Source organism: Canis lupus, chromosome 22 (genome assembly GCF_003254725.2).
Source record: "Canis lupus dingo isolate Sandy chromosome 22, ASM325472v2, whole genome shotgun sequence".
NCBI lineage: Eukaryota > Metazoa > Chordata > Mammalia > Carnivora > Canidae > Canis > Canis lupus.
Window position 1 is genome coordinate 27399505 of NC_064264.1, and position 18305 is coordinate 27417809.

General features: G+C 39.9%; 1 long non-coding RNA gene across 2 annotated transcripts in view; it reads right to left on the bottom strand.

The window, feature by feature from the left end:
• The window catches only part of LOC112656042 (uncharacterized), a 44375-nt gene that overhangs the window by 8879 nt on the left and 17191 nt on the right, over positions 1-18305 (bottom strand). For both annotated transcript variants that reach the window (XR_004808302.2, XR_003134058.3), the window contains exon 3: positions 6950-7060. This is a non-coding gene — a long non-coding RNA (uncharacterized LOC112656042). The remainder of the gene's footprint in view (positions 1-6949; positions 7061-18305) is intronic.

An 18305-nucleotide genomic window follows, 5' to 3' on the forward strand; every position in this document is an offset into this window, starting at 1 on the left:
GTAATCAGGAGCTAACTTTTCTCCCTATGTGGTCTGATTGTAGTAATTTATTCCAAGGGTATGAATAATGGGAATCATGGAGCAGACCCTTAAGATTTTAGAAAACAAGAACATGATGAAACACTTATTTCATGGCAAATATTTCTTAAATGGAGTAGCATGATTTTATTAAAGGGAACAGAAGACCATACATCAAAATCCTAACGTAAATCGGCAAAAACAAAACAAAATTCTCTGATCTAGTTCTTTAGTCTAAAGGTATAACAGAAATCATTAAGCATACAATATGCTTTGATTACTTTTGGGAAGAAAGCTCTGGAGCTCCTGGAGTAGTTTGGGTTTTTTGTTTAGCTGTCACAGCAAACCTTAAAATTCTCTCCTGTTGGAGGTGAAGTTTCGCTAGACAGGGTGATGTTGCATGGCAGATTGACATTAAAAAAAGGACATCTGGCTTTAGCATTCTTTGGAGCAATTATTGTGTTCCATTTTAAAAGGAAATGATCACACTTATAGAATATCTGATATGTTCTAGAAACAAGCTTATCTGTTGTGCTGACATTCCTGTGTCTTTATGTACCATTTTATTGAGTGTTCATAAAACGAGAACACCAAATGCATACCAATGCCTGAGATAAATGATAAAATGTTCCCAAGTATCAACCTCAAGTCAATTCATGATGTGTAATGGAGGCCTACTTCTTAAGGCCTTTTTAGTAGAGATGGCAATGAAGGAATCAGAATCAGTAGGCCCAAATCCAAAGACCTCACCTTGTATAAGATAGCTATGTAGTTAGCAATGCTCCTTTCTGCATTTCAGTACAGTCTTCTATTTTAAAAGGCTAATGGGTGTCCACTGGGATCAATTAATAGCCTCTGAGAATGGTTTCCTTGCAACTCAGTAGGGCGGCATGGTAATATGTACAATATTGACTTGAAGGGTTTAAAAACCAATATTGCTTAAAGTATCACCTACAGTGTTGTCATTTTCAAGCCTCAGGTTTCATGAGTGTGTGATTCACAAAGCTAGTTTAGAATATTTCTAGTTAGTTTTGAGTTTCTAACTCTTGATTAAGCACAAATGGCCCTCTAATAGATGCTTTAACAAGGGAAGACAGGAGTGAACATGAATACTGACTTCTACAGGTACACGAGCATTTCATGAAGTGAAACTTTGCCTTGAAATCACTGCTCTGCTACTGGAAATAATAGTAGGCTGGCTTGAGCTTTGACCCATCCTCTCTTTTTCTCTGTGCATAGCAAGTGACACTGGCTATTTACCCAGAGCAGGGCTAGGAGGAAAAATTTTAAAAATGTTTTTAGTTTTTTAAATAACAGACCTTTGGAATGCTCATGCACACTGACAGGGGGTCCGGTCAAGTGTAGAAGTGGTTCTCTTCCAGGTAGATCACCAGACTGGGCTGGGATGCCCAGAAGACAATCATTCCTTGGTTTACAACTAAGAGAATCCATTTCTCTCCCAACAAACTTTTCCTTGGCCTCTCTTGAAGCTACAAATCAAAAGACAGGAAGGAACAGGACCCGGAGGAAATCAGATGTAGAAAGTGCCAGTTCAGAGAGAAAAGAAAAGCAAGAGGGAAGAAAGAGAGAAGCAAAAAGGCAGCACTAGGGCTGGACCTGATCTTCAAGATTCAATTTCTCTGATGTGCCGCACCTCCACACCTCATGCCTCTTCTTTTGCTTCTGACTGGAGGTTGGGAGCTGACGAAATAGGTCTTGGGGCAAATGCTATTGCATGCTTAAGGCGAGGCAGTCCCAGAATGCCGAAGGTGGAAGGTGACACTGGAGGTCACTGGTCAAACTCCCTTCTCATAAGACGAGGGATCATGGCTCAGAAAGGTGAAGGGACGAGTGGAAATCTCTAAGCATGAGCCAGAACAAACCAACATCTTTGGCTGGTTTTTGGGTCTAGAGTAAGAGGAAATAATTATTAAAAACATTCCGAACAGGGATACCTGGGTGGCTCAGTGGTTGAACATCTGCCTTTGGCTCAGGTTGTGATCTTGGGGGCTCAGGGATTGAGTCCTGCATCGGGCTCTGCATCGGGAAGCCTGCTTCTCCCTCTGCCTATGTCTCTGCCTCTCTCTCTGTGTCTCTCATGAATAAATAAATAAAACCTTAAAAAAATATATGTAAATAGCTGTCTCTTAGTATTTACTGAGTATGTAGGGTACATTCCATATTGAGCCTGATGTAATGGGGAAGAGAAAAGGATGACTTAACACATTTCACTGACAAATTTGATGCATACAAAGTAGATATGCAGTGGTATTAGCACCACGCTCTAACCAACTGAGCTAACCGGCCACTTATGCAGTGGTATTATAAGCCGGATGAACACAGATGGCCACACTATGAAGGTGATAGTTCACCATTCAGAGAAAGAAAAGGAACTTTCTCTCCAGGCCTCTGGGACTAACAGGTTGGATGGAATTCTCAGAGGAATCATGTCAAGGCTTTGCCCGTGATGACGGTTTGGCCTGTCACATTCCGATGGAAGGAATCCTTGAGATTTTTCGGTTTGTGGAGGTGGGAGCATTTCTCCCTTCAGCCATTCCAGAGGGCCTATTGCTTAGTGGGAGTTGGAATCTTGAAGTGGTTTCTAATCATTACCTGAATCATCAGGAAGGACTCTTACTATTCTCTTTTCCTTCTTCCTTTTTTGTTTTTTTCTTCATCACGCTGTGGCTCAAGGCTTTTTAGGAGATCTGCTCTGATTTCAGAACCCGTATACAATCTTTCTCAATATTTGTTTTTCTCTTTTGACTGGTTGAATCACATTCATCTTTGATCTCTCACCAACCAGAAATTCCTATTCTTTTGACTCATTCATTTTCTTTACCAGGAAATATGGAAATGAACCTCTGTGTTATCATGTCTAAACCTTACATGATTTTCTGTTTTCTTTTCATCTAACCTTTAAGTTGGTCTCAACTATGTTTTCAATTTACAATGCTTGTTTTAAAACTATTTCTAACAGAAAATGATATTTTACTTATTAATTAGTAAGACCTTTCATTCTATATCCTAACTTTAACTTGGTAGGCCTAATATCCTTTTTGTTTTTCTGGATTGAGGACTCAGTACCTTATGGTTATCCAGAAATCTATAATTCTTTTTTTTATACACTTATTTTGTTACACAAACTCATACAACCATTTCTGATACTTTCTTTTTTCACTTAAATAGTCGTTGGGATCTTTATGTTTCATAGAGTAACATTAATTTTGCTATTATTACAGAACAATCTCTAAAGTCCCAATTTTGGACTTTTAAGCTTTGACCTCCAGTTTTCCTGATGAGGGAATGTACATTCTGTGTCTAAAATGTCACTTCACAGATCCTGGGTGGCTCAGTGGGTTGAGCCACTGAGAGTGGGTCTCTCTCAGGTAGTGAAATCACAGGTTGGGTTGTGGGATAGATAGAGCTCCTCATGCAGCTCTCTTCTCAGCAAGGAATCTGCTTGAAGATTCTCTCCCTCTGCACCTCCCCCTACTCATGCATTCTCTTTCTCTTTCTCTATCTCCCCTCCAACATTAAAAAAAATAAATACATCTTTAAAAAATAAAATGAAATGTCACTCCAGGTAAACTTGTCCTTTGAGGTTTGGCTCAAATCCTTTGTCCTTCTGAATGTCTTAGGTAATCCTGAGACAGGGCATTTCCATTTCTCCTGGCCTCTCCTGGCCCTGGATTCCTGCTTCCCCTGACTAGCTCAGCTCATGGCTAACCCACTTCTGTATACTTTTGCCATTGCATACTCTGTACCCCACAAAGGGCACTGTCTGGGTCTTTCTTCTCTACATTCCAAGGCTCTGAGTTTAGCAGATGTTCACTGAAGTTCAGGGTCAAGGAGTTGTTTCATTAATTAAAAGAAATTTAAATAATAGAACCATTAAAATTTAATATGTAATATTGCAGTGCTCAAAAATCTTTGGTCTTTGGGAACTTTTTACTCTCTACCTTTACCTATTTTATTCTCTGCCTGGCTTGTGATCCTCCTTTCTCTACTCTGCATCTTCCCTCTGGTCATAACTCCATCCCAAGTCTTGAGAGTTTAATTATCTCAGTAAGTCCTGCCTTTCACCAGGGCATCTCTTCAGGATCTCAGCTTACACCGAATGTTTCAGTCAGGTCTCTTCCAACTGGGACTTTTTTTTTTCCTATAAAGAACTCTGGCACCTGTCGTCAATCTTCCCTGGCAGCACATCCCTTGTCCCTCCTTCCAAATCAGATGAGTTTACACCAGAGAAAGCTGTACCTTTTTTGCAATAAACCTTTTGGTATTCTTGTTATTTTAAACATCTTATCTCATTTTATTTAAAAATATTTTTAGTGTTCTAATTTATCTTACATTGAAAATTCTCATGAGGAAATTATGAAAGCTACAGTGTTGTCAAATTTAATACAAGTGAATATAAGTGAAAGTTATAAATTGAACATGCATTATTTCAGAAGGCTTTACCCCAATGTTGCATTAAACTTTGTTCTTTTTTCTCCTCTCTAGTGACTCAAAGTTATACATTCTATTCTATTCTATTTTTTATGGTTAGTGTCAATTTAAGGGGAAATATATATATATATATATATATATATATACACCTAGTTCTTGATCATCATCGAGAATGAAAAAGTATGGATTGTCCTTGGGCTAAATGAGAAATTTAACACATCTTTGGAATTACTAGAAACTGTTGAAATAATCTGAAGTTTTCATTCCAGATTATTTTATTATGTATTCTGCACTTTCAATTTCAAGAAGCCCCTTTATCTTTTCAAACAAATGTTTTAAGTCTCACCATTTCATGAACAATTGTTTAGACTTAGCTATTTTACCAAATCTATTAGTTACTACTCTTACAGAGCATCTTTTCCTTTCTTTGGATTCCCTGTTTGAAGGGGAGAAGCCCTCCATTCTATGTCTTCTCTGGACGTCCAAAGCACCTAAGTTAGCTTCTTCGGCCTTTGCCAGTCCTCTTCTCTACACCCAGAAATCACAAACCATAAATGATGCCAAACCTTCCCTGGTCCTCATGAACTTTGACACTGGTCTGAAGCTGAAACAGTTCCTGAATTTGTTTCATTGATTTTTGTGGCCTGTCCTTGTCTATCAGTCTGTTCTGATCTAGAGGGTCCAGGGCAGAATCTTAGGGGAAGGCATACCTGGTAGACTTCTCCTCCACTGGTTGGTTGGTATGCTAACACTTGTCATCACCTGTGCTGTTTCTTGTGCACATTGTGAAACCCTAGTTTTTTATTGTATTATTTCAGGAGAAGTAGAAAGTAACATTGATGTGTGTAGGAATCCAGTAGCTCGAGGTTTGTACATTTCCCAAAAGGGAAAGGACATAGTGTGGTAAATAAAATAATATAAAGACTAGTATCCAGAAATCTATATCAGAACAGTCAAAGCAACTACTTAACAAGAACTGTATTTCTTATTTCCTGTGCTAAATCAGCCATGGTCTCTGCCCTCCAGGAGCTCATAGTTTTGTCAGGGAGATCTGAGGGAAAGAAGAGAAGATGTAGAAAAGCTGAGTTCAAATCCCCATTCCATCACTAGTAGTTGTGTGGGGTTGAGTAAGTCACTTAATTTCTCAGAGCCTTTATTTCTGATTTCTTCTGACAAAAACAGATCTTTTCATTAAGAGCCACATTAAGAGCCCATTCCATCACTAGTAGTTGTGTGGGGTTGAGTAAGTCACTTAATTTCTCAGAGGCTTTATTTCTGATTTCTTCTGACAAAAACAGATCTTTTCATTAAAAGCCCCATAGTTTGACAGCAAGAAAAACAGAAAAGGATAAGAAAATTGCTCTCAAGGGCCATGACCCATTAGGGAGTCAGGACAAGAACATAAGATAATGTAAAAACATTGGTGTCCTGTGTGACAAATGATCCTCTATGGCACTCCTGTGAAGTCAGAAGAGACACAAGATAGTGGGAGAGGAGAGAGATGTTATTTAACATCAACTGAACTAAAGAATACACTGTTTAGTGCTTGTTTTGATCTCTGATCTCAGTTTTAATACAGCAGGTGGGACACAAAATTGGCAAGAGAGAGAAAGGAAAGTTCTGGGACAGGTGGGGTGGCCGCCTGGGCAGCTGGCCAGTGTCTAGTAGCCGCACTCATCCCCACATAGAACATTCTACTATCAGATAGGATATGTTCCACCTCATACAGTGTCTTCCATATGTCTCAAAATATTGACAGCCTTAAGAAATGATGTAGAAGAGCAAATAAAAAGTGAGGAAGAGAGCGATTACCCAGGACAAACAAGAAGGATGGAGGCCAGCTGTTCTCCATTCTTCCCAAGGACAAAGAGTTCCGTCCTCTGATCTGTCCCAGGGCATTATCTTATTGCACTTAGCACTTTCTACCTTGGATCGCAGTTATTTATGTACAAAGCTTATCTTCCCTACTGAACTGCAAGCGTGTGGAGCCCAGAGCCTGCCTCTTTTGCCTTTGGATCCCCTTGGTGCGGGCCTCCCACCTACTAGGAATCCAGTGTGTTAAAGGCACAGAAGGGCTGGAAACAGCAGTGGTAGGGATTTAAATCACATCAACTTAAGGACCATTTTCATGAGAGCTGTTGAGTCAGGGAATACTTTGCTGAGGGAATGTTATCTGCTTCTCTAGAGGTCTTAAAAAAAAAAATAACATAGTCTCATCCATTTGAAATGATTTAAATATGGTCTTGCATATGGCCAGAGGGAGAGAGCAGCTGAGCTCTCAGGATTCCTTCCAGAGCTCAGAGCTCTGATTCTGTGATGGGAAACAACAGCTTCTTCTTTTCTCTCCTTCATTCTCTCTTCTCCAACTTCCTGGTCAACCACTTGAGAGTGATAAATGATTGATAGAATTTGTGTGTCTTATCCCTTCATGGAAGTTTCCTCTTACCTAAAAGAGAGATCTGGGCTTGGGATGACTCACCTGAACAAGGTCCAGCTCTTATCTGAGGCCGTGGCAGGTCTCTTTCTGCCTACTGTAATGACTGTGCGTGTAAGAGGCAATCAGATGGCGGGGCTGCTTCCCTCATCTGGCCTGAAAGGAATGGAGGTTGTTAGTAATTTGAATGTTTTTTGGATAGGTTGTCTTCTGGAAACCTTCCATATGGGGTCTCGAACCTTGGCATGCAGACTTTTTTGAAAGCATCTAAGATCTCTCTGATTGGCCTTGGATGTAGCCCTGCATGCCAGTGATCATATATGGCGGCCAGGAGAGCTTTTCCCTTCTCCTGTTTCTCACCTGTGGCACTAAGTGAGAATAAAGGGATTTCTGAGAAGAGAACTGCATTCTTCCATTTGACAGTGAAATCATGTTACTCTACCTGAAAGGAACTCTACCTCCTAAGTCTAATTTTCAAGCAGTTTTGGAATTAGATGTTCAAGGACCACTGAGAATGCATCTTTCTATTTTTGATTTCTCATTTCACTTGGGCTCTAGAGATTCCTTGTTTGCTTCTATTTCTTGGAATTTCCTTTTGAAAAATGAAAGTAAATGGTAGAGAACTGCTGGTGGTTTGATGAGACCAGGTTTTTCAGGAAAGGGGAGAGTAGTAGTTCAACATTGGTATTGAGCCCTTACTCTGGGTTATTAGAAGCTAGGAATAGCACCTGCATCTCATTGCTTATCTGTTAGCTCCAGGTCTCCACTGGTGAAAAAGCAGCAGGTTTTTTAGAGGTGGGCCTTCAGATTTTGGTAAGCTACTTGGGGTAGTCATTTTGGGTCATAGAAAGATGAGATATTCAATAAACATATTCTGGAAGTTAATTGTATTGACCTCTGCTCTCCAGTATGGTGTCACTAGCTCCATATGGCTACTGAACATTTGAAGTGGGGCTAGTCTCAACTGAGATGGCCTGTGAGTGTAAAATACACACCACAATTCCAAAGGCTCAATACAAATAAAGGATGTAAAAAAGCTCAATGATATGCTTCATTGATTATAACAATGAAATGATTGTACTTTGGATATACTGGATCAAATAAAATATACTACTAAACTTAATTTTGCCTGTTGCTTTTTAGTTTTCTTAATATGGCTACTAGAACATTTAAAAATATGTATGCAGCTTAGGACACTTGGGTGGCACAGTGGGTTAAAGATCAGACTCTTTGTTTTGGCTTAGGCCCTGATCTCAGGGTCATAAGATTGAGCCCCATGTTATACTCTGCGCTCAGCATGGACTCTGCTTGAGAACCTGTCTTCCTCTCCCTCTCCCTCTGCCTCTTGTGCTCATGCACTCATGCTCTCTCTCTCTATCTCTCAAATAAATAAATCTTTTTTTAAAAAATTTTTTAAAAATAAATCTTTTAAAAAATAAAATAAATCTTTAAAAAAATACATACGTGGCTCAAATTATATTTCTATTGGATGCTACTTTAGATGTAGCATTGGAAAGCAATGGGAATAATTCTTCTCACCAGACTTTCTCCTTTACTCTATTTTCTCTAAGTACTAAAATTGTCCAGTTTTGGCAAAGATGCTGTGTCATCTTAAAAGGAGTACATACCCTTCTCCACATTTCTTGTTTTTCCAATTAGATTGTAAGTATCTTGGGTGGCTTTAACTCATAAACTCAACAAAACCGTAATGTTAAGTATGGTGCTGGGTTCTGGGATTGCAACATTGAATAAGAGCTGGCCACTGCCCTAAGAACTTGCTGTCTGGATATTGGATAGGAAAGTACATACGTGCTAGAATCAAATTCAAGCAGTGCTGTGGTAGAAGCTAGCTCAGGGATTCCATCGAATCACCTATTTCTATAATTGCCTTAGCTCTACTCAAACATCTTTATGTATTACTTGTTTTTATCACATAGATAAAAGATAGTCATTGCAAAAAAGAGAGAGAGAGAAAGAAAAAAGAACAAGGAAGTAAAGATAAAGCAAAAACACAAAGTTCCTGATTGCTCCTGTTACCATTTGGATATAATCCTTTCCAGTAATAAGGCTGTAAAGTGTCAGAACTCAAACTCAGATTAGGCATAGCAGAAAGGGAGTTCATGGATTTTCAATCACTGGATTCAGAGAGTCAAGCAATTATCAACTGTCTATCTGTCCATCCCTCTCTCTTCATTCTCAGGCAGACTTTCTGCTTATCCTGGAAAGACAGACCCTGACAGTTCAGGCTTATATGATCTTTAGTACGTGAAATTTCAGTTGGGGAGAGAGAGAGAAAGAGGGAGAGACTGGATCAATCATTGTGTCAAGAAAGATGAATCTAATTGGTTGACCCAACAAAACCCATGGGCTGAGAACAGGAAAAGAACATTTTCCCACAGACAAAGAAGCAGAAAAAAACATGTCTGTCTATGGCTTGTCTACCTACTTACCAACCTACTTTTTTTAATTGTAATAAACTACTGTAGGGAGGAATGAGAGAAATAGAAAGTGCCTAACACTTCTTAATTTAACAATACAGACTCATTTTATTAAAAGGGGCAAGACCAAAACCAAGTTAATAGAAGAGATAGCCTTACTTCAATGTAACATTAGACTGCTTTGTCCAAGAAAAATTTTATCCCCTTTGTTGAGGTGCTTATCTCTTCTTCATTGACATTTCTGGTAAGGGAATCAGTTGTGGCTCCTTCTGGTTGGGAGACCAAACTGGACATTCAGGCTCCTCATTCACTTCTGACCATAGTATGAGGGCCCATCTTACACCACCCCAACCTCATCTGACATAAGAGACCTGAGCCCCAGGTTTGAGACAGGGTAAGTGGTGCTGCTCAATTTTGCTGGATGCAGAAAGGGATTTAGAGGCAGAACCTCTTCTTTCTGATGTAAGGTGGAGCATTGCTTCTTTCCACGGGAGGAATTGGGATTGGGTGGGGGCATAGGGCTGATAGACTTGAAGAATGGGCTAGAGTTGGGGAGGGGGAAATCAGAAGAAACTATTCAGGAGGAAGAGAGAATTTCCAGGGGGCACTCTTGTTGCAAAGACCTAAGTCTAGCAAAGCCTCTGTTTTGGTACAAGGGAACAATGACATTAGGTAGCATTCTGCTTTTGTTCCTCCTGTACTTTTCTATGATTTTAAGGTGGACCTGATCCTACAGTAGCTCCATTCTTACCTGACTAGGCAGGGTCTGGGCCAGATCTGGGGGATCTGATGGAGAAGGGATGTCAGTCATAAGAGAAAGGAAGTTTAGAGACCCATGTGGCAGCGATGGCTGAGAAGACTTCCTAGGTTGGAGAGACAATAAGAGAAGAATGAATTCCTTGATCTGCACCCCTTTTCTGCTGAAATGATTAGTGAGATATGTCTTGGGACCAATAAAAGAGAGGTTCTGACATTTCCATACAGATAATCTCTGCCACTCAGAAACTCAGTAGATCTCCTTGTAGATACTTGACTTGAACTTGGGTTTATTTCATGCTTTTATGATAATTGGGGGGCTTCTTTTTTTTTTTAAGGATTTTATTTATTTATTCATGAGACACAGAGAGAGAGAGAGAGAGAGAGAGAGAGAGGCAGAGACATAGGCAGAGAGATAAGCAGGCTCCATGCAGGGAGCCTGACGTGGGACTTGATCCCTGGTCTCCAGGATCACACCCTGGGCTAAAGGCGGCACTAAACCACTAAGCCACCTGGGCTGCCCAATTGTGGGGGTTTCTAACAGAGAAGAGCCAGAGTGGCAAATACTGATGCTCGAGTGCTCTGAATGGTAAAAGGTCTTATACCTATTCACGGGGCTCCACAAAGTTGTCTCTGTGGTACCTTGAAAAGGCACCTCTCTTGATCTACTTTAGGATTCTTTTGGCTCCAGATAAAGGCAACATGTTTAGGCTGCAGAAAGGTCAAAGGACACAAATAAATAACGGGTATGCATATTGAATGAAGAGCAGCAACGTTTGCTTCTAAAATCGATATATCGCCTATTAATCTGATCATATAGAACATGGTTCTCAGACTAACATAGGACATGATAAAATTTGATTTACAGAACAATGTACTTTGCAAAATAAATGATTGCAAAACACTTTGAATGTGTAAAGTATTATATGGACGCTTAATGATCATGGCAATTATTTTACAACTTAATTGTAGGAAAATGAAAGCATGGTAGCTTAACGAATTCAAACATTTGTCAGACTACGTACTATGAGGGAGATAAAAAGGAGAGTGTGTAGCTTAATGTCACAGTCTGCGATTGTTAAACCTATAGTCAGACTTCTCAGCATTTTTTAAGATGGAGAGAGCTATAAAATGACTTTGATTATGCAGATCATTAGCTTTAAGTGAATTATATTTTGCATTCCATAAGAATAATCTTTTAAAGAAACAACAAATGTTACAGTCTGGCATGGCACTAGATATGACAGAGCTGATAAAATACATACATGGGGACTTGTGTGATTGTGATGTGACTTTTCCCACGAGTGGAACCTCGAAACCTGTGCCCCAACTCAGCCCTGAGCACCTGAAATTAGGTGCATCTCTTTAAAAAAAAAATCCATATATTGCAATAATAAGATGATGTAGGTTGGGCTTTGGAGTGGATTTACTAAAGGCAGTAATGCATGCTGTACATTTTGTCAAGGATTACGAAACACTGGACACTGTTCCATCCACAGAATTTCCCTGCTGATCCTGAGAGTTGCATGGAGTAAGTTGAATGTAAATGGGAATTCGAGTTTTATTGTATTTGGCTACCAAGTCTATTGAAGAAATAGCTTACTTTGCCAGTTCACTAGACATGCTTTTGGCCTTGGGATTTTTATACCTTTGGTCCTTGGTTACAGTAGTTCATACATAATAAAAAGAGATTAAAGTTATTTCCTATCATGAGATGAATAATATTTAACATAGCTATTCAACGTATCTAACTTGTAACCTTTGACCAAATAACTGAAATAATTCGATTTTTAAAATCAGATTTCAGTCTGCTTTGACGTGAATTGATTCACTGCTTCCAACTAAAGTTTTGAAATAGGCATTTAAGCGTACGTGGCTTTCCTAACATATAAGGAAGGTCAGTGCCCAAATAATCTTTCATATTTGCAGTTCAGATTTACTCTCTCACAATCGTTTTGCAACCCATCTGCACAGGTTTTACACCTTTGAGGTATAATCCCAAGTAATTTATCACTTTTTCTGTACACTAAAATTAAATGGTTTAATTCTTAGGGGATTAGTTGAGAAAACATTTGCTGTTTCGGTCAAGCCTCTATAATCTATATTTCTCCAAGTTGTTAAAATGTCAGATTGAAAGAGGGTCATGCAAAGTAACAATAAAGTTCAAAGAGAGTAAACTATATTCTCTCCAGTTATTGCAATTTTTTATCAGTCTCATTGATCCTGGATAATAAATGCACATTGCTGTAAGTTTCTGAAACTCAAGAAGATGTTAAGACGATCAATTTTATGAATAAATGTATCACTAAAAAGAGGATTTTGCTGCAAGGTCAAGAGCTGGCTCCTTCTGAAAAAAAATCCTGGGCTTGCGTTTTCACACAGATCTTTGACAATTTCCGAACATTTAAAATAATGTAGTTAAAAGTATGTGTGAAAGGCTAATGTCTGTAGTTCAGCTGCACAATTAACAAATTAATGAACTCAGTTTCCGCTTACCCTTGAATTATAATTGCTAATTGGTTAATCTAAGTAAAGCTTCAGGCCTTTATTGGAAGTGTTCGAATTTGAAAGCCCTGGTGGCTTGAATGTCCTCAACTAATACTCAAGACTTGTGAAATTTAAACATACTTGTAAAATCTAGGCGTCTATTGATGCCCATCAATAGGCTGTCATCAAAGCCCAAATCTATTAGCAAAACAAATAAGCAGCCTTTGGAACTGAAAGGTAAATATAAGAATCTATGAATACACTGATTGCTCTTTCATGTTACAGCTGTTAGCTCAAATTTGGACCCCAGCAATGAAGAGAAACTCCTGCGTGTGTGTGCACGCGTGTGTGTGGGGGGGGGACGTGCAAGTGCACACAGGCACACTTGTAGATATTGCCTCCGGGGAATTCAGTCTTAATTCTGAAAAAATTCTATGTTAACAATTTTATGTGTAATTGGCGCATGGACACGGGTCCTTTCCCACCCTTACTTCTTCCTTCTCGGTCATCTCCCCTTCCCTGGAGCCTGACCTTGCATGCCCGGGCGTTTCCCCGTCTCCCGGCGGGGCCTGCGCATCCCACGGGGCAGAGTCTGGGCCCCGCCGCCGCCCGGCAGCTGCTGCCCGAGGAGCAGCGGTGGGTGCTCCCTGGCAGGGAGGACCGGGCTGCGTTAGGGATGTCCTGCTGGGGACCGAGAAACCGTGTCCCCCGACAGCCAGTCGGTAGGAGGCCCTGTGTTTCCATTCTCTTTGACCAGATACCAGCCTTGAGCCACCGGTGCCCGTAAAAGGCTGACTTGCAAAAACGCCGCAGCCGCTTCGGGGAGCGGCCGGGAAGCTGCAGGACTGGCAGGACAGCGAGATTCGAGGGCTAACGTGCAGTACGCGCTTATGATTTTCCAGGTCTCCCAAATGCATGAAGTAGGACCCCCCCCCCCCTGCCCCAGCTGTTGCCAGAGCTCCGAGACAGGTACCGCGGTGGGTGCATAAGACAGGGGTCTCCTGTGGGTCCGGGACTCCACAGACTGGGAGGGAGGGCAGTCGCCAAGCCTAGCACCAAGGCCGGGGGCTGTGGGGGGGGGGGGGAGTGGATGCGCACCTGTCAAGGGAGCACCCTGTCCAGGACCCTTTCTCTGTCCGTGGTGGTGTGGTGTGCTCACAGCAGCACTTTGTGAAGGTTCAGCGCACCGGGACTGTTAGGATGGAAGTGCTTGAGGGCATGGATTCTGGGGTCAGGACTGCCAGCCTGAGGCTACTACAAGAGTGAGGGTGACAAGGACTTGGTCAGTGAGTTTGATGGAAAAGAAAGAAAAGAAAAAAGAAAAGAAAGAAAAGAAAGAAAGAAAGAAAGAAAGAAAGAAAGAAAGAAAGAAAGAAAGAAAAGGGAAAAGGAAAGAAAAGAAAGGAAAAAGAAGAGAAAAAAGAAAAAGAGAAGAGAAAAGAAAAGGAAAAGAAAAAAGAAAAGAAAAAGGAAAAGAAAAGAAAAAAAGAAAAGAAAGGAATGGAGGGGAGAGGAGAGGAAAAGAAAAGAGGTTAGTTACATACATTTTGCAGACACCAAGGCCGGATTTTCTCACCAAAATAAATTCTTTTCAAACACAAACTATACAGCCCAGGGTGATTTTGTGGGATCTAAAGCTTTTGCACAGCATAAAGGGTTAAGTGGGGGTTCTCTGTTAATAGCTCTCTTCCTGTTACAGGGTCTCCTTTCCGATGTAAATTTAGGCAGTTGAGGGGGAGGCTGAGCTTTCCTGCATCTGCTGTGTTTTGATTACTTTTAACTTGAAATAATCTTATGCCACAGTGGCCCGTCTTGGAGCAGCCTGCCCTTGGCTCCTACACTTAGAACATCTTAGGGCGCACTTTCACTTTTATAGAGCAAAACAACCTTTGGTCTTGTTCCTCTGTATCACGACACAGGGTTTGGTAGGTACAGTGGATGTAACGAGCATTTTTTCTACACAAGGAGGGAAGGGATACATACCCACCAAATCCAAACTAAACATATTCTCTACTCCAGCTCCCCTTAGCCCAGACTGTCCAAATGTGACATACAGACATTTTGGACTGGGTAATTCTGTGTTGTGGGGCCTGTCCTGTGCATTGCAGGGTGTTTTGCAGCATCTGTGGCCTTTACTCTGTAGATTCCAATACTGTGTGCCCAGGGGTGACAACCAAAAAGATCTCCAGACATTGCCAAACATGCCTTGGAGAGCAAAGTCACTCCCACTCCGCTTGCCTTTGAGAACCACTGTCCTGGACAGATTCCTCCAAATGTCTATGGCTGCCCTAATGCCATCTAGCAAGAGGGAAGAGTCACAAAGCAGAAGTTGCAAGGGGAATGGCTCACAGCATTAAAGTAGGGCCATGCTAACCCAACTGCAAAATTCCTCCTTATGGAAGTTACTCATTTTAATCTTGTGCCATTCCTTATTCCTGCAAAACAATCCTCTCCATATCTCCATCTACATGATCCCGATCCTCAAAATCAGACATGCCAGAAGGTCTCTTATGATGGAATTTACCAGATCCTGAATACTTCCCTAAGCCCATACATAATTAGTTCATTCAGCAAAACTTTACCGAGTGCCTACTATGTACTAGTCTCTACAAATATCTCTGAACAAAACTGACAACTTTCTCTATCCTTATGGTCTTAATGTTATAGTTGACTGATACAGTATTTATTAGGATGAACTTATCACTGTAGTGTTTTTATATTTTGAGACACATGGTCATTTTTGTCAGGGGACGTATACATTTCCTTACATAACTTGTGACTACAGGAAGCATAGACTCAGTCCCAAGTAAGCCTAGGTTAAGTACTTTCTTCCCTATTTTAGTCAGCTTCCATTTGAGACAATTATCCTTTTCTCCTTGAGAGAGAGCCCATTTTTGCTCAAGAGGCCTTCATCCTCAAAGATTGTACCATCACTAAGGAATTTTAAGTGTTCTGTTGGATACTACTTGAAGAGACACATGCTCATTTCCCCAATGCACCTGTTCCTACGGTGGCCTTCTTCTCCACTCAACTCAGTTAAGAGCACTACCTAAGCACTGGTCCTCTCTCTGGCTTCTTCAGAATAACAAAAATAGCTTGTATGTACTAAGGGCTTATCAAGTGCCCACACTGTCCTAAGCATTTTTATGTGCATTGTCTCATTTCATGCATAAAGCAGTCCTGGGAGATAGACAAAATTGAGGCTAGAGAAATGGAGGCACTTGCCCAAGGTCACCCAGTTGAGAAATAGGACTGAGATTCAAGCCCAGGCAATCTAACTGCAGGGTCTGAATGCTTAGGGTCCATTATGAACACTGTGACTTGCAATGATTTCTGTGTGAGGTCCATATGAAAGCAAAGTAGGTCCAGTGATTGAACTAAAAAGGCCTTGATAAATTACCGTACAACAGGCAGCTGCACTTCACTGGGACGTCTTCAATTCTAATTAAACAATGGTAGCCCCATGATGATTATGGTAGAAAATATTGTAGGATTTTAAAATTGGAAAAAATGATTGGGTAATCTATATGCCATACATGTATTTCTCTGTGTCATATAGACAGATGTACCTGTACATATGTATGTATGCAGGAGTGGCGAAGACTCGTGATTCAAGAATATACTTTACTATACATGAATAGCATTCTTCGAAGGTGCCATCTTCCTGATAAGACACTTAAAGGGTGCTCTCAGTTTTGCATTTGGAAACCTTTTGGAGACTTGTATATGTACCCATGAGTGCATGCACACTTCCACGAGGCTAATTCTTTTTCTTGCCGCTGTGGTACCGTCCTCACAAACCTATGATTCACAACAGGAATGTAGCTTGGAACTTCTGCTATGTAAGCAGCTGCAGATACTTCAAATACCATTGTACATGTGATCCAGGACTTGCTATAAATTTGCCCCTAAAAATAAAGTAACAAGTGACTGAGCAGCAATAGGAATTAATCACTGCAGTGCGTGAATGGAATGTGCTAGGCTCTACCTCAAAATCCTTTTATAAAAAGATTGATATAATTAAAACCCCAAAGAAACAACCAAGGATGCTATATTTGAACAAATGTGTTGCAAAATTTTAGAAAGAAGACTTTCTTTTCTTTTCTTTTTTTTAAAGGAGAGATGTAGTGAAAAAGGATTTCCACACCTTCTACATCATTGGAAGTAAGATAATATTATTACATCACTGAAGAATTTATCATGCAAAGGAATTTAAATTGGATTCAATCTTGGGACACTGGGATTTTCTGAAGGCTGAAGGGATAATCAAGCTTCTCAATTAAGCTGTTTGCCATGATGGGAAATAACAGTTAAAACTTTTACTATAATTTGTAGCAAAGTTTACCTTGGTGATTCAGAAATGTGAATAGCCATTTGAAAAACCCAGACATCTCAAGTGTTCAAAATTAGACTTGAATGGTGAAATTCTTTAAAAAACAATAAACCAACCAACTAAAGAAAAAACCCAAAGAACTGTAACTTCTCAAAATCTGCCTTTTTCCTGTGACTATAATACAGTATCTAAATTCAACAGCCCCTATTCCTCTTACCCTTAATACCATCTCAAAAAGAAAGAGAACAGGAAGGAAGGAAGGAAGGAAGGAAGGAAGGAAGGAAGGAAGGAAATAAGGAACGAAGGGAGGAACGAAGGGAGGAAAGAAAGGCAGAAAATACTAACCAGACAAAGAAAAAAGAAAAACCATAACAATAACCAGCACTTTAAAAAAGGTCACTAAGCAGACAGTTCATAAAGGCCTCTATGATTCTGAGTACACCACAGGTAACAAAGTGTTTAGATCATCTGAAAGAGATTTTGATTGAAAATCAATTTTTGGACATGGGAAAGTGAAAGAGATTTCTTAAACCCACTTGAATTACCGAAGATGAAAGGTTAAAAGCTTTAAAGACCAAAAACTACATTAGCAACTGAACAGTAAATACCATCAACAGAGACACAGAAGAATTAGCAAAACAAATATTAAATGAAGAGGGAAAAAAGAATTCATTTCAAAAGCCAAAAAAATTTCTTTTCTTTGTATTCCAAAATTGATTTTGCAGTTTTAGATGAAAGGACTAATGGGTAATTTCTATTTAATGCTTTCTGAACAAGTGCACAAAATCACTCCCTGCTCCAAAGGGACAAGGATCAAAACAGGTAGATTTCCTTGAACAGCTTTGCCGCTGCTCTTCACTGTGTTAGGAGCTATGTTTCCACAGTGAAAGATGATGTGTTATGGTTTGTAGCTCTCTTAATCTTACATGAATTAGGCTTAAAACCACATACTATACGCTTGGTTTCTGTGGCATTCTTTGGTTTCTAGACTTGCAGAGGAAAACTACTATGGGGTTGAGAAGCACAGGTGGTTATAGCTTATTAATCTAACATTAAGAAGACCTTTTCAGGTAGGTGACAAATATTCCTTTTAATAATAAACCTTAAAAAAAATTAACCACTATTGTTAGAAGCAATAATACATTTTTCTGCCTTCTTAAAGAGGCACTTAAACATGGTTTCTCTCTCTCTCTCTTTTAATAATTCAGGATCAATACTATAAACTTCATTTATTACTGGTATAGTAACATAATACTATCATGGGCTGAAGTATGTTTTCCCTTACAACAAAATACATTTGGTTCTCCTGACAAAAATGCTATGAAAAAAGAAACTACAGAACATTATTGGTACAAAAATTTTCTTTTTAAAAACACTTTATTAAAAA